Source organism: Schistocerca americana, chromosome 8 (genome assembly GCF_021461395.2).
Source record: "Schistocerca americana isolate TAMUIC-IGC-003095 chromosome 8, iqSchAmer2.1, whole genome shotgun sequence".
NCBI lineage: Eukaryota > Metazoa > Arthropoda > Insecta > Orthoptera > Acrididae > Schistocerca > Schistocerca americana.
Window position 1 is genome coordinate 243,188,077 of NC_060126.1, and position 24,040 is coordinate 243,212,116.

Below are 24,040 nucleotides of genomic sequence, written 5' to 3' on the forward strand. Positions count from 1 at the left end.
AGTTCTGATGTTAAGTCCCATAGCGCTCAGAGCCATTTGAACCATTTATTTTGCAGCGCCTAACCCAATGTCCGTCTGCTTATCGCACATCAGACCTGTTCAGGCCAGTGGCTTGCTTTAGATCTGTTTGCTGCTAGTGGGGAAAAAAAAAGAACAGTGCCGCACGAGATTCGCGGGTGCGTGCAGGCAGAGGTCTGTGATAATGCGCCGAAATCGCCGCAACAGGTCAGATCGATATGCAGCGCGCCTAACGGGCAACCGTGGCTCGCCCACTTCCGGCCACCACTGCTGCATTTAAACGGTAATGTCCATCCCATGTGCCGGCGGGCGAGGACCGTCGAAATTGCCGTCACCACCACGAGGGACGCTTCCGCGTGAAATTTGCACTCGCAGCAGCGTCCAGGAGGAATTTCGCAGTATCGCTGTTTCATTTCCGCAGAAAGGACTATGAACTGCTACACTTTTTTCTCCGGAAACTGTAATCGTTACGCACCATTTCTGCCTGAATTTAGCAGTAACTAAGGACGTCCGAGAACGGCCGACGATTTTTTAAATTACAGCTGCACTAGACATTGCAAAAAATGTTATCATTCCGTTATTCTTCGTCACCGTTCTTTACATACCTCCAAATTTTCCTCATCATCACTCATATTAATCTCAATATTGAAGACACAAAAAGCAAACTGTGAAAATTGTAGAATTCCAAACTTATATTTGCTTCATTCACTACCTTTGCCACGCAAAATTGCTGCTGTGCTAACACGAAACGAAGTTCCACGTTCAATAAAACGTAAGTCGGTGGGTCCAATAAAAAGTAAGATGGTCTTGCGCTTACAAACCTGTTCCCTAGTTTTCGTGAGCAAATTCAGTCCTCTTCTCGCAACGAGATAACTAACTAGTGCGCCAAAAAAGGAAGGAAGGAGGGAAGGAAGATTAGACTTTAACGTCCCGTCGACTAAGACGTCATTAGAGACTGAGCACAAGCTCGGGTTGGGGAAGGACGGGGAGCGAAATCGGACGTGTCTTTTCAGACGAACAATCCCGGCAACTGTCTTAGGTGATTTAAACAAACTACGGAAAACCTAAATGTGGATGGCCAGACGGGGATTAGAGCCGTCGCCCTCTTCAAGGTGAGTCCACTACACTGCGCCACCTCGCTCCGTGGTGCGACAAAATGCGCGTTTGTATTACTTATCTATCTTTGATTGTGTTGTGCAAAAGCACAGGAGGCAATTTAAATAGAAATATAAAAAAATACCTATCTCTGAACCTCTGAACTGTCTTGTATCTATAAAAAGTGAAAATGTACAGACAGAATGCATTGATCCTGAACGTGATCCCACGAAAAAATTAATTAGTCTTCTCTACAAGTATACAATTTTTCTTCAATCTGTAACGCTTATTGACGCCGTTAGATACCCATTCAATGTGAAACAGCTGTTTTCTATGTTTATTTATTGGCGTTTCGTGTTCATATCCCATTTCCAGTACCTTACAACAAACACACACTATAAATAAATAAATATAACAAAAATTGTGTGCGGCCATAAGGAGCACATATAAGACAACTTCCATCAGATAAAGATATTGGACAACTGCCTGATGCACAGCCCATAGAATCGTTGATATTCGTTTCGCAATGAATATTAGTTGGTTGGTTGGTTGGTTTAAAAGGAGGGAAAAGGGACCAAAGAATATTAGTCTCACCTCATTTAACGTGGCGCAATACTAACTTGTTCCAAAATGTCACACATACTTTGCTCAAGATACGTTACTTTATTTAGATTACACAACTTCTCATGGGTCTTGACACTGAGATTACTAATCCCAATGCAAAAAATTGCTCGCTTTAAAAGTCTGCTAACATGCAACTTCGACGACCCAGTTTATGTTAGACTCCATTGAAGTTGGTGCAACTGTTACCATAATGTATTATAATTATTTCATACTCTATTAAGTTACTCAATAAAATAGTTTCGCAACGGCCTTCAAGGGGGAATGTATTTCACTCGTTAACAGTGTAAAATGTGCACTTGGTAACATACAACTTGCCCGAAATGACACAATTCTTGTCTCACACTGCAACAGCTAATTCCATATTAACATTCTACCTGGAGTTATTACGCTACATCAGTTGAAATAGTTGCTTTTCTATGGAAAATTAAGTCAGTGGAATAATCTGTTCGATGATACTGTTAATTTGTAACACGGAAAACGCACAACGGAGAAAGCCGATTGACGTGGTCCATAAGCCAAACGGTTGTGCTGAACACTGGACGCGGCGAGAAAAACGCGTGCGCAGGGGTCCAATTAAATCGCCGTGTGAACAAATGGATGCCAAACGCAGCTGTTATTGGTCGTCGTTAAATTACAGCATGTAAACGGTGGTTGCGAACAAAATCTACCTGCTTTATCGAGAAAAAGAAAAGTTACAGGTCAACACGAATCGTTTATGTCGTCGACGCCAACGTGATCTCTTAATAACCCACTGCTCTGAAAACTTCACTCTTCCAACAGCGACCCCCGTAACTTTAACAGGACTCATCACCTTGTGCTTCCATCAAAGGCGACACCATTTTTCACATATCGACAGTTTAAGTGTCAGAAAACAGTTTTACTTCAAAAAATCAAAAAGTGGATTTTCAGATTATATACAGACATTGTGTGTACGTGCATTTCTTGTATTTTACTGTCAATGCTCTGTTTCCGTCAGCTGAAAAGTGACTACTCCAAGTATTTGAGGCACAAATATTACACTCCAGCATAAGCGAGGAGAGAGGCTATAGATGAAAGCATACGAAAGTGTTCTTCGGCTGTGTTTTCGTATTACGTTCCGAAAGCCAAAAGTGTAGACAGCTAGTTTTACGGAACATTAGGGGAAACACGAAATACGTGACAGCACTGGCATTTGACCGGAAGACTGAGGAAGTTACTCATTCGCACATGCGTAGTCCGTGAAAGCACAGAATGCATTAATTGCCATATCTGAACAGGTGCAAACATCGTTCAAATTCGGTTTCTGTCTCGTGCTCTTTAACTCTTGTTGTGTCAAGAGCTTATTCGAAAAGGCATCAGTTTACGGCATGGTTCCCCTTATTTCTCAGGTACAGGAATACGCAGCTAACAACAACAGAAGGAAGGAATCAAAACTGCGTTTTGACGGCCAATACGCACAAAAGTCTTAGACAGCCAGCACCATTGCACTTTGCAAAGAGAGGCTCAAATATCCGTCAGAACAGTTTCATCGTTAACCAAAGGTTTCGATATTAAACTCTAAGAGACGTTTAAACTCGGATTTGGGCATGCTGAACGTTCTTACGCCAACGATAGAAAGGGAGAGAGAGAAGAGGGAGTTATGATCTTATACACAGTCAAACATTATACACACAGCTGGCAACGTAACAGCGGTTCCCACGAGCTCGGAATACCCCAAGGCTTACCAGCAGCTCCGCTAATTACGGAGCGCGGCTCTTCTCATATTAGCTATCTGAGCACGCACCAACTTGCAATGTGACATTAGCGCCACCTGAGGCGACAGCGTCGTCAAGCCAAAAAGTCAGGATTAGAGACAGCGAAGGGAAACACCACCACCCTACCGCGTCATTTGCGCCAACCTCACAAAGGGTTAGGCAATTAGCACCGTTTTGTGCATACGTGAGTGCGTGCGTGAGCGCCCGCTGCGCTCGTTATGGGTGGTTGAGCTTGGGGAGGTGGGAGGGAGAGGGTAGCGATAACACGTCTATTATGCGCAGTACCACATCTGACGAAGCCGTAGCTACTACGCATGCACCTGAAGTCTTGCTGGTTGTAGGCGTGATGTCAGCACTCAGCTGGTGCCGACGCTACAGTCTGAACTATCGACATTGGGCCACTTACCATACTGAGAATGACACTGCTCATGTTCGCCGCAAAGACTTAGCTAGTCGCGTGTGTGTGTGTGTGTGTGTGTGTGTGTGTGTGAGAGAGAGAGAGAGAGAGAGAGAGAGAGAGAGAGAGAGAGAGAGAGAGAGGGAGGGAGAGAACGAGAGAGAGGGGGGGGGGGGGGTTGGAGGGACGAACATATTTATTACAATTGTGCAGAAAATATGCGATTCTATTTTTCTTCGCCATAATTTACATGAGGGCAACGGCCTTGCCGTAATGGATACACCGGTTCCCGTGAGATCACGGCAGAGTGATTTTTATAATTTACATGAGACAGCTATCTTCGATGACACATTCAATTGTTTGCGATGTGAAATTCGTCGCTCAGATTCTTCACTGGAAGCACTTTCTCACTTTGAAACTGTAGCCATCCCGAACCACGGTCGTCCAACCACAGAACACTACAATGCAGACAGATCCAGGAGCGCACATCTCGCATGATGCTTTAAAACTCTCTTACCTAGCACCTATCCCTTTGTACGAGGTCCACTATAGTCATAACATGTATATGTACACTACGCAAGAGAACTTAAGTATCATTTTTTTTTCGAAATCCAGTAATTCCCACACATTGCGACGTTTAAGTTACAACTCTGCCTCAAAAGTCCTTACAGCCTTCCTCTGTAATGATGCAACAGCGTTGCGCTTTCCGACCTTACACCCAGGCTCGGCGATGCTTCACACAGCACGATGACACGTGCGATAAAAGAAGGATTAATGATGTCACATTGCACCACAACTCTGCCCAGTGCCACCGTGGACAAGTCACACGAGCGGACGGTCGTCACGCCCCCTCTTACCCATGTTTCAGCCCTTCCTTTGCCGACTCTCCGATGGAGGTCAGAATCGCGATGCCAAGCGTTGAAATCGTGCTGTTTTCTTACAAGTGGCCGAGGAAACATTCCCTTGCCTGAGGCGTTGATTGCCACACATACTGCGGTCCAAAACGACAGTTCGCATTGCGACGAGCAATAGGGAGACACACTCGGACGTTTCAATCCTTCAAAGAGAACACCGTGGGGCTGCATCCTCGGCGAACGCGTTCGCAACTGTTTGGAGTGCAGCGCGACCGCAGTTTTTACCGTCTTGTTAAGACTGGAACCACTACGGACCGTTCAAAAACATTCGACGAAATTTGGACGTGATCCGAAGAAGAAAAGGCTTCTTGCGCTTTTCCGGCGCTCCTACTTTGTGCCCTCCTGTGGCGTGATCGCGGGAGGATGCGATATTACACATGCACGAATAAAACGGCAAAAGGTTCCTCTCAGATACCACGTTCGGCAATGCCCTCGGTGGCACTCGCCCAACTTTACTGGGAATTTTAGAAACGAACGTGTACAGGAAAGACCAGTAAAGAAGTCCGAGGCGCTTGCAGGCCGGCAACTGGGATTGCAGGAGTATCGATGAGTTGCCTAGATCCAGGCGCCTCTGACAACTTCACAGGTTGTTCCATTTTTAATATTCCGAAGATAAGAAGGCGAGTGCTACTGAGGGTTTTGCAGAAATGAGAGGTCTTAGGAGGATCCTTTGACGCTTTATTCACGCATGTGTCAATGCCGCATCACTCCAGAGAAGGACAAAAAGGAGGAGCGCTGGAAAAGCATTAGCACCCTTTCCTTCTCCGGATCATATGCAAATTTCGTTGAATTGTTTTGAATGGTACCTACTGGTTCTTCTCTGTACACAAGCAAAAAATTGCTGTCACGCTGTGCTCCAAACGGGAGCGATCACGTTCGATGGAGATGCAGCCCAACAATGTCGGTGGGAAGAGAGGAAGTGAAGCATCCGGCTAGTATCAGCACCATTCAAAAGTTGCCATGAGAGTCGTCCTGTTACTCGTCGCTTTCTTGGATAGTATTGTGGTAAAACTTGTGGCCAATGTGACAGCACTTACCCGCCTTATAGCTCCTACGAACTTCCGAGATGTGGCCTTTTAACCGCATATGTCGATACCATAATGTATGAGGCATCGTCCAGCTCGAGGGTGATGTTGCAGGGCGCCATGCTTTTGCAACATTGCACCTTTTAGTCAAATTTCAAATTTAAGCGTCGTAATGGGTGGTATCCTTTAATTCTGTTGCCCAGTGTACTTTACTTAACGTAGTGGCTTGATGCTCTTTCTGTCGATAGAGTCATCAATCAATCTAACAGAGAGAAGTCGCTTGTGTCGTCTGTACGTAAATCGTGTATTTTTTTCATGTGTATTACGGAATTTTAACATTTTGTTTGCCGCATATTTTGGGGCAGATTGGAGAGCAGCCACGCATTTCTCCAAATGAGGTGGGAAACCGCCTAGAGAAACGATAGCAAAGCTGGCTGGTGCAACTGACCAACGGTCATCATTCACCGCGTCCATTCCATCCGGACAAATACGATATTGCAGTGCCTGTTAACAACACAGGTTGTGAAGTATGAGCGACGATAAATGAAAGTTTTGGTGTGCCCATGAGTCGTGCACAGATGGGCAAAGCAGTTAAGGCAACCGCTCGCATAAGGCGGGGATTCCGGTTTCGAGTCCCGGTGCGGCACAAATTCTCATTGTCGTCATTCCATTGTTGTCCATATTCGCAACTGCGAATACATTCCATGTATTTCACAACGGCTGTGGTCGCTGCAGTGCCTGTTCCTTCAGGCGTCCACTGCATATCTGAAAGTAACTTTGAATCGTGATTCGGAATAACATTCGCACTACGATGTCATATTTATCTGCAGACACCGGGAAAGCCGCTTTCAAGGAAAATGTCTCACCTGTACGGTAATAATCATAAGGGATGTTCGAGTAAAAGCTGTAAACGCATGGTTGACGACGTATGGAAGTTTAGGTCTGGCCATGAGTCGCGCACGGATAGCCAATGCAAGGCAACAGCTCTCGATAACCGGGAAACCCAGGTTCGAGTCTCGGTCCGACAAAAATGTTCACTGTCCTCATTCCATTCCACAGCTGATAGTTATCCACTTTCGCAATTACCATCACATTACCATGTATCTCAAACGTTCAATGTTGATTCTGACCTGTCGCAATTAAACCTATGAAATGAAAACGATACGATCGTATGGCATTATTGGCCGAAAGACCCCGTCTTGAGTAGTTGGGGTGCCTAGTGCAAATCCTTCCATATGCCGTCGCTTCGGCGACCTGCGTTGCTAAGACGATGAGATAAAGAGGGCAGCACAAACACCCAGTACCCTAGAGAATAAAATCTCCTACCCGACCGGGAATCGAACCCCCGACCCAGGCTGCGACGCCAGCCACTTGACCACTAGCTGTGGACAGTTAAATCTACGAAATGTCTGTGACCAAGGCCGAGCGTCGCGGCGCTGTGGTGAGTCAATGGGGTCGGTTTCGGGACGACCGTCCGTCCAATTACGTTTGAGCAGGCCGGATTGGCCGAGCGGTTCTAGGCGCTACAGTCTGGAACCGCGCGACCGCTACGGTCGCAGGTTCGAATCCTGCCTCGGGCATGGATATGTGTGATGTCTTTAGGTTAGTTAGGTTTAAGTAGTTCTAAGTCCTAGGGGACCGATGACCTCAGCAGTTAAGTCCCATAGTGTTCAGAGCCATTTGAGCCATTTTTTACGTTTGAATTTTTCTCGGTGTTCTTAAATACCGGAAGGCCAATGCCGGGATAGCTTTTTCGAAACGAACACGACACAAATCCTTCTCGAAGCTGACATTGTACTCAGTCTCTAATGACCTCATCGCCGACGGGACGTTTAACTCTAATCTTCCTTTCCTCAATACAGGGTCAAGTGATGTCGTAGCCAAAGGCTGCAAGCCTTTCCAGTATGAAGGGTGTCGAGTAATAGAGACGGCCGCCGGTCCAACATCGAGCAGTAGAGTAGGCTAAAGAGCCTGTTACTCAATGCTGTCCTCAAATGTAAGCGGAAAAACGAGAAATAAACTGCCTCAGTGTGAGCAGCACATATTCGGCATAGTTCTCCTTTATCTTGTTTTCTCTAATATTTAAAGCCTTGTGAAACAAGTCTTCTTGACAACGATATGCAGCGAAGACGCTGAAGATGCCGACATTTGGAATCGCCGGATTGGACACTGGCTGGTGTGTTGCACAGTAGGTAAGCGACAGTGGAGGGTATGGGGTCAGCCCGCGTCGCTATCGACAACTGACTGAACGTCAGTAGCAGACCCCAGAGCGAGGGCAGAACAGCCAGCAGCGTAATTGGAATCTGGAGAGGGGCGCCGGCCCACGCTGATAGGCATCGGCCTGCCAATATGGCGCCTCGCACTGCTTCTACACGACTTCTGTAGATGTAAATCGTCTGCGATCGGTACGGACGCAGGCCCCTGCACATGACGAGCGAGACATAATGTACGCAAAAACATTTAAATTATAAACAATAACATACCTGCCAACTTTTGAAAAGGGCTATCAGCAAAATTCATGCGCGACAAAAAAATCTAACCATTTTCGACAAACCACTGATTGAGGAAAATAATAATACTTCTGGGCTACAAAGTCCAATAAATCATGCTTTAAACAAGATACTCCAATGAAATCACGTCTACTTACATCACAGGCCAATGAACTGCAGATGAACGTAACAGTCAAGAAGAAATCCCTGTTCAACAGTAGCAGGCGTTTTGAATATTGGTTTGGAGCATACATGACATGACTTTCTAGATAAACTAAGCAGATATGCGATAACTGAAAAAGGCTTTACAGGATAAAACTTGTTTAACGTAACACAGGCAGGAAATAATATAATACACACCGTAAATCACATGCTAGTTCGACTTTAATGTCATAGTTTTGACCTCCTTAGCTTCCTGCAAAAAGTCTTGAGAAAATGTTTTGTCGTAATAGCGAGCAAAACTACTGGTCTTCTAAACAGAAATAGGCTCCAGAGGTTCATTTTACATGGATGATCTGCACTTCTCTATTTTTCTTCACAAGGCCGAAAACACATTCACATTCTGCACTGCTATGGGGTATTGTGACAATTAAGAGCATTACTTTAGAAATTCGGTTATACTTAAAAAGTCCACCGGCTCCACGAATTGTTGACATTTGGGCCCCACTCTAAATCACTTGCAGCATTCTGACTTGCAGCCAAAGTGTCGTCTACCTGAAGAGCTCGGAAATGCCTCTGAAGCTCATTCAACATCTATGTAACATTGCTAGAATGTAACATTGGCAGTTTCATTCTCTTCCGTGCATAGCAAGAGAGGAAGCTTTTCCATGAAAAAACGAATGGAAGAATTTAGTCAAGCCTAGCAACTTGAAGATGCTTTAACACATCATCCTTGAATGTAAACTTGTTCATGATGTAGACACAGGCAGTACAAAAGTAGTTTCTCACCGATGAAAAGAAAATGGATTTATCTGTATCCTGGAGATCATTCACTATGTTCGAAGTCTGAATGCCAATAACTAACTCATCATCATTTCTTTAATTTTGAATCAAGTTACACTAAAGTTCAAGCAATGAGGAGCTTTCGACAATTTTGGGCTTAACAAGCTTGGTGAACAACTGCTTTAGAAAATCCATTATGAGATTTATTAAAAAGTAAACTTCTAGGGAAGAAGTCTGGAGGGAAACATTCAACTTGTCAAATACAGGAATAGTCACATGCAGGAAACTGTAAAACGCCTTGTTCATGGTTGAGGACAGGAACATAAACAATGTTTCCTCATGTGTTGTAGCAGAAGTCTTGTTTTTCAGGATAGGTTTGTCACATTTGGAAAAATATGCAATTTTTTTAGGGCATGTGTAGTAGCAGACTCAAGAATTCTCTTTTTCTCACACTCTTTGAATCCGCTTTGTTCAACTCTAGGTATTCTCAAAGCTTCCTCCATGAAGAAAGAAAGAAGCTGATCCGCCTGGTCCAGTAGTCTATCTGAACATTTGCCTGAAGACAACCACCTAGTACGTACATGCTTCAGAACTTTCTTTACATCTTCATTGTGCAAGTTCTGTAATTACTGAATACGTTCTTTTCTTTTGACACTCTTCTCTAGGAAATGAGATATATCAACAAGGATCTCATCCAGTTTAAGTGGTTATCTTCCAGCATCTTTTTGAAATGCTAGATTAATCAGGAGGCAAATGCAACCTACGCATCGCTCTGTTGGGTCCCCATCTAACGCTGGTATGGCTAGCACAGTGCTCACTACTTTTTCTTGCGGAATATCATAGAATGTAACAAAGGCATTTAACAATTTCAAAAGATGCATTTTTTGCCATTTTATTTACAATGAATATCGTTCTCGTGCGTCTACAACTGTGTTTCTTATCAACTTCTGATGTGGGAAACACCATCTTAAATAAAGCACCAGCATGATCCGTTGGAACTAAAGGGCACACTTTGTTCCATCAAAAAGGAAGTAAACACACACTTGGCCCAAATTACGTCACTGTCAAGGTAAGCAGACTTGGCAAAAAAAAAAAAAAGTGTGATTTTCGTATTATTTTCCTTCGATTTAGCGTAATTTACGTATTTACCTTCTTCACATAATTAATTAAATCGTTTCTTTGACCATGTCCTATATTGATATCATACCCACATACTGAGCAAAAAGCAAATTTTTCTCCCTTTCTTGATTTTAGTATGCTGAGAAAATCAACAAAAATGATTCTTTAAATGCCTGCAAGTGCTGGTTCGTGTTGGCTTTATTCCTGAATCCTACAAGAGGAATACAGCGTATGAAAATGTCCGAGAACAAATGTTTCGATATGTAGTGAAATATCGGAAGGAACCTGGAACACTGAACGTCACACACAAAATTATAACATAAACACTCAAAGCAGTCAAACACTTTCTTGAAACATGTCAAAGCACATAAAGTCTTAAACCATTAAATGAACAATACCCCAACCTCGTGAACAAAGAGTATGCACATGGTAACACACACACACACACACACACACACACAACGAATGTAATTAGTCCACATGGGGTCAAAGAATATGGCTTAAATCACACAAGCGAACGGAGCGGAACAAAGAACTTGCGGAGCAGAGCCTAGCCACACGTAAGATTCACACGGAAAAAGTGTTAGCACGCCTTTAAATTCAATTCCAATGACGACACAAACATCACACGGTTAAAAGTGCCAATCATGTCAAAGAACGATTTATCGACTATAGCAGGCTTGTCTTCGACCCACGCAAACAATCGATGGTACGGAAATGGGGTAATTATCGAATGTTAACGTTTCTAATTTTTGTCTGCGCAGTCGTAAAATGACGCCGTCCATCAGTAAAACCGCAAAAGTTGGCAGGTTTGCAATTACTATTCTCTGGATCTCAGCAATGTTGTCGGGAGGTTATCTTTGGTCATAAGACACATGCCGAAACTGTAAATCGCCTCCCACATATTCCTAACTGGGACTTCCTCTGCGGCACGAACTCTGACTCGTATCATAGGTCATTACTCGAAAAGTCCGCTCTTCGTAGAGAACTGAAATCAACTTAAAAAAAACCACCGAGCAAATAACCTAAAACCAACAGTACGTCGATTTGCGCTATTTTATGTCGACGAGTAATAACGACTAATGGAAGCTAGCCACAGATTCCTCATTGTGAACTCGAATATGATGACTTCTCTGCAAAAAGAAAAGCCTAGCAGTAAAATATCAGCTTGTATTTATTCTGTCTCTGTCTGTCTCTCTCTCGCTCTCTCTCTCTCCCCGTGGCTATTCACGACGCTCCACCCCCTAGAACCAAAGCAAGCTAATATGCGAGCTATTACCTGGTGTGGATAATCCTGTGCGTCCAGCACTCAACCAATGAAAGACGCCTTTATAACGGAGAACTAGGTGGAACATCATAAATAGATATGTGTAATCTATTCAGTACGAATAATGGCTCTGCTCTGCACTGAAGCGTTTTACCATGCGATCAAACCATTTAACTACCTTTGCTACACGTCAGGTTTCATATTTATGATGCATTCAGGTACCACCTCACGTAAGTGACGCGATATGCGCTGCCCCTGTGTCACAAGGTGACTACGACCCCCCTACACAGGCTGATGTAGCCCAGTACTTTCAATCATCCCATGTACATCAAGTAACTTTGTGTGCTTTCACTGCTGTTACCCGTTACAACATCTGTGTTGCAGGTTGTCTGATTTTATTACAAGTAAAATTATGATATAGTATACACATTAACAACAGGTCTTTTCTTTTGTTAAGGTTTTAACACTATGCACGTTACATGCACATATGAAAACTGTAACTGTTTCAGTTTAATGGAATTTATATGCGACCAGTTTTAATACTAAGTATAGATAGTTTGAAAAGCATTTTGTACAACTACAGCAAAGGTATATTAACAGTATTCATGGGTCTCAGGATGATGTGATACAATGCCGAAATCGGCACCAAATAAAATATTTCCTATGAATTCAGGTGAAGGCGTCATCCTCAATGCATAAAAAAGGTACATCATCGCTTTAAGAATAAAGTAATATCTCACTTCTCTGTTTACCGCACGACGCGCTCCAGGCTATTTGCGGATGCATATCTGTCACAATTTAGTCGATTATATTTCGAATGCTGCAGCTATCTTGTACGAAAAAAAAAAACTTGTAACCCTGTTTCCGTAATATACCCTCCGGTATCCTAGAATGTGAAGTACTGACAGTGACTGAGCGTCTAGCAACAGTTAAACGATGAATGATCAGCGCTATCGTGTGCTCCAAAATAAGAACGGTTCTTTTGTTGCATATTTCCCACATTCTCTCACTTTGACAGTATTTATTCACAATAAAATCTGTACTGTTCCACAACTCGTCTACACAGTGATAGTGGTAAAAACAGTCGAATCTCAACGATTTTTTAAAAAAAATGTAATGAAGCATTCCTTCTTCGTAACGTCTTGTTATTCAAACCCACGCTAATCTAACACAACTGAACACTGAGTCACAAAGACAGGATCATGTTTCTAATCGTTGCATTGTACACAACTGTTCAGAAATTTCCCCAAGTAGGCACATTTTGGATTTTCATAATGTAGCAAAACTGAATATCATTATATTAAAATTATTTATTGTCACCAATTTTTATTCGTTTTTACGGGCAGATACTGGTATACTAGAACCCTTCGTATCGTGTCCCTCCTTCCATGATTTCTGTACCTCTAATTTTATCATTTTGCCTGCGCGTCCCGCCACTTTACTCCGTCAGTAGCTTTAAATAAGTGTGTCTTGTGCACTCCAAATGACAGAGGAGCTGCAGCTGTTCACTTGTGAACACCTAAAACGACCTACGGGTCTAGACCAGTCGTGTAGAAATTGTAGCGCTACTGGTCCTACGTTTCAAAAAAAAAAAAAAAACTTTTATTAGTTGTTGTGGATGCCATGTGATGAAAAAACGTGGGGGAGATAAACAAATTTTAATTATGTCAATAGTAAGCCGACGCTCCAGTTAACAGCAACCGCTTTCACATTTACACTGTGAGCGAAGAACGCTAACCACTTTGATTCACAACTGGCTGTAAACAATTATGTTGTCACGTTAGTTCACGCGTACACAAATCTCGCCAAAATGCACACACACACACACACACACACACACACACACACTCGCGCGCACGCGCGCGCGCGCGGCACAAGTAACATCTAATAATCGCAATTAAACATGGAAAAAGGTCTCGAAGAAAATTGTAATGGAATACCAGAATGCTTTCACACTTCTGGCCACGGAGTCGCGTGTTCTTGAAAAGTTTCCTCTTTTAGACATCTTTTAAATCTGAATTCCGTAAACTAAATCGCTTTTCTTACCGTTTCTGTAGTGACACTCCCGCCGAGTAATGAACTACAAGTAAGAGGTCTCTTCAAAACAATCACGGAACATTCGTAATTTAGGGCCAAACGCTGTTGGAGCGAAATGCGGTTGGCATCCCCGCCGACGCCTGTGTTTAATGTGTAACTGCCAGAAGTTTCATTGTTGTATGACCGTTAGCTATTGCTCAGTGCTGTATTGAGTACAACGTTACGTCGCACACGTTTGCGAATTTCGATATGGCAGAATTGGAGGAGCAACGCGTCTGCATTAATTTTTGCGTGAAACTCGAGAAAACCTTCATAGAGACACACCAAAGATACAGGAAGCCTACGATCACGAGTGCTGAAGCCGTACTCAATGTTAAGAATGGTTCACAAGGTTTAAAAACGGCCAACGGAAGTTAAAGATGTCTTTCGTCCACGACGCCCTTCGACATCTACCGACAAGACTCGTGTCAGGAACGTTAACGAAATTGTGCGTGCCAATCGAAAACTGACAGGCCGAGAGATTGCAGAAGAAAGTAACATTTGAGTTGGGCATGTCGTAACATCCTGACACAGCGTCTTGGGATGGATCGTGTTGCTGCCACGTTCGTCCCAAGGCTCATGTGTCAAGATCAGAAACAGCTTCGCCTCACAATCTGTCAAGAGCTTTTGGAATGCGCAAATGAGAACGAGATGTTCCTTAAGAGAATCATAACTGGTGAGGAGACGTGGCTGTAAGGCTATATGATGTTGAGTCCAAGGTTCAACCTCAGCAGTGAGTCGGAAGAGGTTCTCCAAAAAAAAAAAAAAAAAAAAAAAAAAAAAAAAAAAAAAAAAAAAAAAGGTTCATCAGGTCAGGTCAAATGTCAAAGCCATGCACACAGCTTTCTTTTACTTTGAAGGATTAGTGCATCTCATGCCACAGGGAAAACTGTTAACCAATGGTACTATCACAACGTGTTGCGAGAAAATGTCAGAAGGAAACAGCTTGAAATGTGGAAAGGCAATTCATGGCTCTTGCATCACAAGAGCGCACTGCAATTTGATCCCTGTTGGTGCATGACTGTTGCACAAAAAACTACATCACTGTGCTGCCTCATCTTCCGTGCTCTCCACACCTGGCCCCTGCGGACCTTTTTCTGTCTCTGCGGACCTTTTTCTATATCCAAAGTTGAAAACCCCGTTGAAAAGACGAAGGTTTGCAACGACAGACGATATAAAAGAAAATTCACAGTCGGTGCTTTACGGGATCCATCAAGAGGCGTACTAAGACTGCTTCCGGAAGTGGAAACGGCTTTGGGAGTTGTGTATCAATTGCGGAGGAGAGTATTTCGAGGAGAACATGCACAGTAAGTATAAGATAAGTAGAAAAAAATTGTGGACAAAGTACCTGAATCTTTTCATCAGACCTCCTTTTATGAAGTTTTCGCAAAGTGGGTATTTTTTTTGTGTTTTCCGCAACATCGCAAAAATTGCTGCCTAATACTCACACTTATACATATCGCTAATGAAATATTTATTGTCAGCACTTTTTTCATACATACTTATATCCTAGTAGTCTTTACATCGTATCGTCTCCCCCATATCTTCCGTACAACCGCTTTAGTTAACTAAGGCATTCTGCGCGCAAGTATTTTCATCTTTCCCCTTTTCATCATCAGATAACGTTAATGGCAATGCCACAGTTTTTCCGTTTCTGACTACACTAGCCACAATCGCATTTAGAGTTTGCATCCTGAAGTAAGAACGCCCACTGCTACAAATCAGAACGTGGCTATTTTAAACAAATATGTCGTCAAGTAATCTCCCGGTTACCCTTGGAAAATAAAAATTCGACATTGTGGCGTACACAACTCTCCCAACTGTAGTTTTGGTGAAGCAATCAACTAGCCGAATCACATCTACACAGCGAAACAGCAGACGTGCAATCAGGTAACCGCAACAATACAAAGAAACGCATAGAAGAAAATTGTAATGGTTTACAGAGCGCGAGCGAGCAACAAGCATGCTTGACGTTGTCCGTACCCAGCAGGATTTCGCACTTCTGGTCGCGGAGCCGCGGGTTCTTGAAGGACCAGAGGCCGATCATGCCGGCGGCCGCTGACCGCTGCTGCGGGCGCTGCGACGTCGCGGCGGCTGCGTCCACAGTGAGACGCACGGGGAGGGACCGGCGCCGACACGCCGCCGGCGCCAGCGCGCATGCGCTCGTCACGGGGCAGGTCCGCCGGAAATACAGGCGCGCTGCCGACTGCTTTGAGGGTGTGCAACGGGGTCCCTGACCTGGGAGAAGCCGCGCAAGCTTGCGCTCACCGGAGATCCATCACACGTCCTGCCGATGCAATGTGTCTCGCTGTCGGAAAACGCTGTTTTTATTGTAATCTCCACCCAGAAAGTACACTACTGACCATTAAAATTGCTACACCACGAAGATGATGTCCTACAGACGCGAAATTTAACCGACAGGAAGAAGATGCTGTGAAACGCAAATCATTAGCTTTTCAGAGCGTTCACACAAGGTTGGCGCCGGTGGTGACACCTACAACGTGCTGACACGAGGAAAGTTTCCAACCGATTTCTCATACACAAACAGCAGTTGTCCGCCGTTGCCTGGTGAAACGTTATTGTGATGCCTCGTGTAAGGAGGAGAAATGCGTACAATCACGTTTCCGACTTTGATAAAGGTCGGATTGTAGCCTATCGCAATTGCGGTTTATCGTATCGCGCCATTGCTGCTCGCGTTGTTCGAGATCCAATGACTGTTAGCATAATATGGAATAGGTGGGTTCAGGAGTGTAATACGGAACGCTGTGCTAGATCCCAACGGCGTCGTATCGCTAGCAGTCGAGATGACAGGCATCTTAATCGCATGGCTGTAACGGATCGTCAAGCCAAGTCTCGATCCCTGAGCCAACAGACGGGGATGTTTGCCAGACAACAACCATCTGCACTAACAGTTCGACGACGTTTGCAGCGGCACGGACTATCAGCTCGGAGACCGTGGCTGCGGTTATCCTTGACGCTGTATCACAGACAGGAGCACCTGCGATGCTGTACTCAAGGACGAACCTGGGTGCACGGATGGCAAAATGTCATTTATTCGAATGAATCCAGGTTCTGTTTACAGCATCACGATGGTCGCATCCGTGTTTGGCGACATCGCGGTGAACGCACATTGGAAGCGTGAATTCGTCATCGCCATACTGGCGTATCACCCGGCGTGATGGTATGGGGTGCCATTGGTTACACGTCTCGGTCACCTCTTGTACGCACTTTGAACAGTGGACGTTACATTTCAGATGTGTTACGACCCGTGGCTCTACCCTTCATTCGACCCCTGCGAAACCCTACATTTCAGCAGGATAATGCACGACCGCGTGTTGAAGGTCCTGTACGGGCCTTTCTGGATACAGAAAATGTTCGACTGCTGCCCTGGCCAGCACATTCTCCAGATCTCTCACCAACTGAAAACGTCTGGTCAATGGTGGCCCAGTAACTGGATACCCGCAATACGCCAGTCACTACTCTTGAACTGTGGTATCGTGTGGAAGCTGCATGGGCAGCTGTACCTGTTCACTCCATCCAAGCTCCCGTTTGACTCAATGCCCAGGCGTATCAAGGCCGTTATTACGGCCAGAGGTTTGGTTGTTCTGGGTACTGATTTCTCAGGATCTATGCACCCAAACTGCGTGAAAATATTATCACATGTCAGCTCTAGTATAATATATTTGTCCAACGAATACCCGTCTATCATCTGCATTTCTTCTTGGTGTAGCAATTTTAATGGCCAGTAGTGTAACAACTGAGTGGCAACTTGGTATCATCAAAAGATTCCCCAGAGATTTAAAAGGGGTTTACAGACCGAAATTACAAATTTCTCTGAAGCATTCCTGTTGTATATGACAGTAACGTCTACGTCTATACTCCGGAAGCCACGTTATGATGTGTCTCTTAGAGTAGTGGGCTGAGGATAGAAGTATCAGTTCTTTCTTTCGCCCTCTTCCGTCCTATACCTGTGATACTCTTCGCTCCATCAACATACCTTTGCCTTTGTAAGACTTCATGTTCCTTTTTTATTTAAACTATCTGTGCACGTGAAGAAAACTAAAGTGAAACGAGCACGCAGATATCACCTTCACGTTAAAAACAATACACGGACGAAAAGCCCAACCAAACCAGTGAAGATGATTTAACTGAACAAAATGAAAAGTGTATCCTGATGAAAAACACATTCCAGTTGTCGCATGCGTGGCATCAGTATTCCACAAAAAAACGGAGAATTTGCCGTTATTATTTCGGATGTATCAGTGCACTAGAAAGGTTCAGGTTGTTCAAAACGTCTGGAGGAGGGGAGGGAGCGGGTGGGGGTGGTCGCGGAGGAAACAAGCTCTGCCCACTGACTCCCAGCACAGGAGGGATAGACGGTGGGTGTGGAGAGGTCCAGGGACAAGCAGGCTTTCGTCAAGGAGAACCCGCACTGCAGATGATATGGTTAGTGTTTTGGATGGCACTACGTAATAATCACTTCGTAATGCCTACAGTATGCACACATACTGTATTCTTAGATCGCCAATGTTCGCAGCGATCGGGAACAGAACATTGGTGGGCCGATGTCTACCGACGTATGTGAACCCAGAACTAGGAAGCCCTAGTTCAGGACGTAGCGAACACGAAAACATATTTTGACCTCTTCGTCATCCGCAGTTACAATGTTGACGTAACCGCATTAGCAGAAATGTTTTTTGAACAGCATTCAACAATTCTGTTCAGACCAAGTCATACCACACGCATCCGTATTCCCACTAGGTGTATTGTTCTCAGCTGCGGACAAATTGTCTACTGTTAACCTCCCCCTTCCCACTCCATTTTCCTGTTTCAGTCTATCTGCCTGTCGAAACAGCTACTGTTGACAATCTTCCGTGTAAGCTAGAATATCTCTAATTTTAGCTTCATGTCTTTTCGTTAGATATACGTAGCAGGCAACAATACGTGTTGGATGACTCTTGTAGGAAAGCACGCTCATGGAACTTCGACCATGATGCCTAACGCCTGGCATCTGAACTGGATGAACATCTCCGTGATGTTTCCGCGATTAGTAATGCACCTGTGACGAAAAGTGCTGTTCTTCTTTCCATCTGCTTACTTCCAGTCAATTCAAGTACTGTCAGGGTTTTGTAACTACTTCCTCCGTGGGTGGACTAGACTTCCTGGGGATTCTTCCAATGAAACTCATTCTCACAACTACGTTTCCTATTGGTTTTGCGTAGTCGTTCCACAAACTCCCAGATATTATCCAATTGCTTCTAGTGATTGTTCTGCGTTCATGTAATCATACAATCACGGATATTTCCGCACAATACGTAATATTTGTTTGTGTTAAGGGTCAACTGCCAATCGCTGCATCAAGCATAGATGGTCTGCATGTCTTTCCGCATTTCGCTCCAATACTCTAGCGTTCCGAATTCTCTATGTACAAAGGCATCATCCGCGAAAAGCCCCAATGAACTTCCGACCTTATCCACTGGGTCATTTATACATAATGTAACACTAGTTGTCTACGCCCGAAGTTACTTTTACGTCTGAAGGTTTCTTTCAGTAATGTTCATTACGCGGCAGTGAGTAACAGTGAAACAGAAGTACTGACAGTTGATAGACTTTCATTCATTAAATATCGCGTACTGTACATACAGTGTGTCTATAGCTCTGTTAAAATTACTACTTTTTTTTCTAATTGTGGCCAAAGAAAGGTATTCACATTTAATGTGAAAATAAAATCGGCTCTTGTACAAAACATTCTCGGAATTATTGCTGCATCAACTCTCCGCAAAAAACTCACGCTTTCGATAATTATCACCATCGTTTTCGTCAAGAGCAACTGTCAGTTGCTCCTCGGACAACGGTCATAATTGTCGAAAGCTTAATGTCACGAAAAACTTCGTACTCATTGGCAGGAAGGAAGATACTGTTTCAGCTGACACGAATTAGAACAACGTCTCAATGTGCACTCAGTTTCTGATGTGTGACGACTGCCTGTAGTACGACTTTTTATTGCAGTTGACTCGCACTACGGGTGTGCTCGTTTCTGCGACTGTGTTTATACCAACTGTACGCATAACTATGTGTCATACGTTTGACGTTTGATCGCAATAAGCCAGCGGCTATAGCCTGTTCTCATGTAGTGACCCACCTCTGAAATTGGGTTAACAGTGGAAAATACAACCGACGACGGAAATCTCATTTCAGGAGTTTAACACCTCCGTCAACGATGAGGGCATTCGAGAGGGAGCTCAATGTTGGACTGGAGATGAACGGAAGTCGAGGGGAACATAAATCTGGCTGCCCGGTCAGTGATCTCCCAAGCGTGAGCCCAGTGTGTTACCACTGCGCCACCTACTATTCGCTGGCAGCCACAGAATAACCCAATTTCCTGGATAGCTGTCTCCTTAATAGAGCAACTGTAAAACTTCTTGATATTGTTGAAACAGGTACTTTCAACAAACACTGCACATAACAAAACACATCGCAGCAGCCGTGAAAAGGTACTGCTACCTTTCTTTTTACGAAAATCTGCCCCCAAAACCGCAAAACGGGGACAAAACTGTCTTGACACAACCATTTACGTCTAACAGGTCGATTATTGTCAGAAATAACACATTCATTTGTTTCAACGTCCGCCAAATCGCTAAAGAATCTGCTAACGTTGGTCAATCGTCTACACAAGATACAATTTTTTATTTATTTAAACAATCTCTGTATGTTCTTCTTGTCGTCATAGTTGTTAGTCAGCCAGACGAGAGAAATAAAGTGTGCCATTTTTCTGTGAAACTTAGTTCCGCGCACATTTTTATTTTACAGTGGAATAGTTGTGCAAATGTGTGTGAAATCTTATGGGACTTAACTGCTAAGGTCATCAGTCCTTCTTGACCTAAATTATCCTAAGGACAAACAAACACACCCATGCCCGAGAGAGGACTCGAACCTCCGCAGGGACCAGCCGCACAGTCCATGAGTGCAGCGCCTTAGACCGCGCGGCATAGTGGAATATAAGCTCTGTTGTTATTCCGGCAGAAAATAATAACGATTTCAAAGAACAGGATTTTATTTTATTTCCCCGACATATGTCGCCACGGTTGTGGCATCCTCAGTCGGTTTCCTTTTTATTGCATATGAAGTACATACATACAAAATTTTATGTAAATTAGGAATATGTTCACACCAACAAAAAAATGGTTCAAATGGCTCTGAGCACTATGGGACTTAACATCTATGGTCATCAGTCCCCTAGAACTTAGAACTACTTAAACCTAACTAACCTAAGGACAGCACACAACACCCAGCCATCACGAGGCAGAGAAAATCCCTGACCCAGCCGGGAATCGAACCCGGGAACCCGGGCGTGGGAAGCGAGAACGCTACCGCACGACCACGAGATGCGGGCAAACACCAACATTTTTGTTGTTTAGATTGCATTTTTTTTAGATAATCTGTACCTGTGATCGTCAAACGAAATCAGCTATTACGTCTAATATATTAACACAGCACATCTGAAAAACGGGGATGTTGCGGCAACGTCTAAATCGAATGTTTGCCTAGAATACTGACGTTGTCTTAACGTTCCTGTGTTGCAGATGACATGCTGTACTGATACTGACTTATGACTGATTTCTTTTGACAGCAACAAGCCACACATAATATAAAAAAGTGGGCTGAAGTTCAACAGACTTATCTAAGCAACAAAATATATCATGTACAACATATCTGTAATCCACATAAAATTTTGCATATGTGTGTGTGTGTGTGTGTGTGTGTGTGTGTGTGTTTTCCGTGTACTACTCAAAGAGTAGTTCACACACACACACACACACACACACTGAAGATGCCACAATTGTGGTCAAACATGTTTGGGGAAAGCAACAAAATTGGTCTTGTAAGAAGGGGGATTTTTGGCAGTTGTCGGAACGATCTAAGAATGCTTAGAATCCAACATCTTACAATACCTACATCTGTGGTGCTATAGACGAATGTTGAAAATTAGATGGGAAGATCGAATAACTAGCGACGAGGCAGAGAATCAAATGAGGGAAATAAGAAATTTATGGTACAACTTGACTAACAGGTCGTTGACAGGACACATCGTGTGGCAACAACGAATGATTACAAACGATAGAATAGCGCGGAAAGCTGTATAAAGCGTCTTCGTACTGCAAATCACAACAAAAATTCATTTGGGCTTCCGCGTCTCTAAATGAGATCAACGTATTTCCCTCCTCTGATTTGCGTATGATATAAGAAACATGATTTTTGGGCATTAATAGCTATTATACAATAAAAAAATACCCAGAAAAATGTTCATGGAAACGTCACTTAGTACACAAAGACAGATATTAATTTCATTTTGGCAGCTTTAGTTAAGTGCCCTCCAAACTGTCTACAGTCCGTCTTCATTTGCTTCTTTATTTGTGATTGAGACTTTTTATTTATTTATTTTTTTTTTTTTTTTGAGAAACAGTTGTAACTGAAGGTTCAGCTTTCATTATGGATTTAATTTACGTGTTCAAACTTGCATAACTTCCTATTCAGTTTTTTAGACTTTATTCCCTTTGTTTTCGTCCACCCTGTCGCAGCCCACAGCCCAGAGGCGATGCTGCATCTGGCAATAAACTACATCAACAAATCTACCACCACCTGTCAGTGAAATCCGTAAAAAAATATATGCAGCTTTTTTATGCTGTAAGAAATAATACCACTCAAAAAGTGCAACCGTGGCAAATGCAAATTAGACTTACGACTGAATGTGAGTGATACTACAGAAGTAAACAATATCTGCGTAAATTCATTCTCCAAGCGTGAGTTTCTCCTACTCATTTCTAACAGCGGTTAAATTCGTGTGATGCGGAGTACATGGGAATAAAAATGTTTCCGCCTTTTACGTCTTACCGATGGGTCTACTACAGCTACTGAACGCAGATGGTTTTCTATTGACAGTCTGCTGGTCTTCAGATCCCATTACGTACGGCGTCATACCGTCGACAGGGAGGGACGGAAGCTGGTAGGTGTCCAGATGGCGGCTCGCGGGGGGTTGCGGGCTGTAATGGCCGTTCCCGCAGGGGGTGGAGGAGAAACTGCGGGCGGCGGAAAACTCCGCCCCCCCGACAGACGGCGGAAATTTCTTTCCTCTTCCTCTTCCCCTACCCCTTCTGCCTTCTCTACCTCTCCTATAGGCGTTTGGAAAAACAAAAACGCTCGTTACCTTTCTCAGCTCTCACGTGCTCCTGACTAATATCAAGTCTACAACTTCTCGACAAGCACAGCTAGACGCATAGATGTCGCCTCTAATGCCTAGGTCGTGGTTATTGAAAGTCTGTGCCAGACTGAAACTCTATCCATTATTTCCTGCTTTTCCCATAAAGTTGCCTTACCCATTAGATAATCTGAGCACGCCGGCCTGATTCAGAACCTCACTGTCATATATTTCCTTCTTAATATTTCCAAAAAACCACACTGTCACAAGATCTATATACATCACCCAGATTACCTCCATTCATTTCGACAAATGTAACACGAAGATATACAAGCGTTGAGCGGTTATTTGGGAGGAACAATGCACCCCTATTTGAATTAGATGCAATTTGACGGCGAGAGGGTTGGGCTGCTCCCGACAGCAATGCAACCTTTGGAGTGTGGCACTGTTGGTTCCCGCCGTGTCGCCAACTTTCCCTGCGACAATGCCAATTCTCAAGCAGGAATACGTTACCGAACGCTAAAATTTCGCCTATCTCAAGAAAAATATATTGACTCTGGCCCTGATTACAATTGAGAACGGATTTTTTGCACGCTTTAAGACATTATAGAGATCTATACCGTACGAAAATTTCACATTTTGGTGATTTTTGTACGGCACAGCCTCAAAAGCTATTTTCTGTCACCGTGTTAAGGATACGGTGGCTATCTGTACTACAGTGTTTTACCATTTCGGGCCTTTAACGTCATATGCCAACTAATTTAAATTACACTATAAAAGCAGAAAGAGGCCGGCAAGGACATTGTGCCAACATGACCTACAGAACAAATCTGTCTACGTTCGTTCTAGTACGCAGGCACGCCCCAAGGCGCAGTCCATACCTTCATTGCTTTACCTATACTCAGCCCTTATTGAATAGAATCATCCTCACTATTTCCCCACTTTCCACGGCTACAGTCCTCAAGGGAATTGACTCATCCCTCGCTATCTCCCTATTTTGGAACTAGTCAGATGATGTTGAATTTTATTGGTTTGTATCACCAACACTGCCTGCAGTCAACCACACTGTCTGTACAAAGAACGCAATGAGATACGTTCCAGTGGTTGTCAGTGATATTCCTGAAGATAGTGATGAAAGTAGCCCT

At 43.8% G+C, this 24,040-nt stretch overlaps 1 protein-coding gene across 3 annotated transcripts in view; it reads right to left on the reverse strand.

Moving 5' to 3' along the window:
* The window catches only part of LOC124545215 (afadin), a 1,085,620-nt gene that overhangs the window by 192,332 nt on the left and 869,248 nt on the right, over nucleotides 1-24,040 (reverse strand). The gene's annotated exons all lie outside the window — the stretch shown is intronic.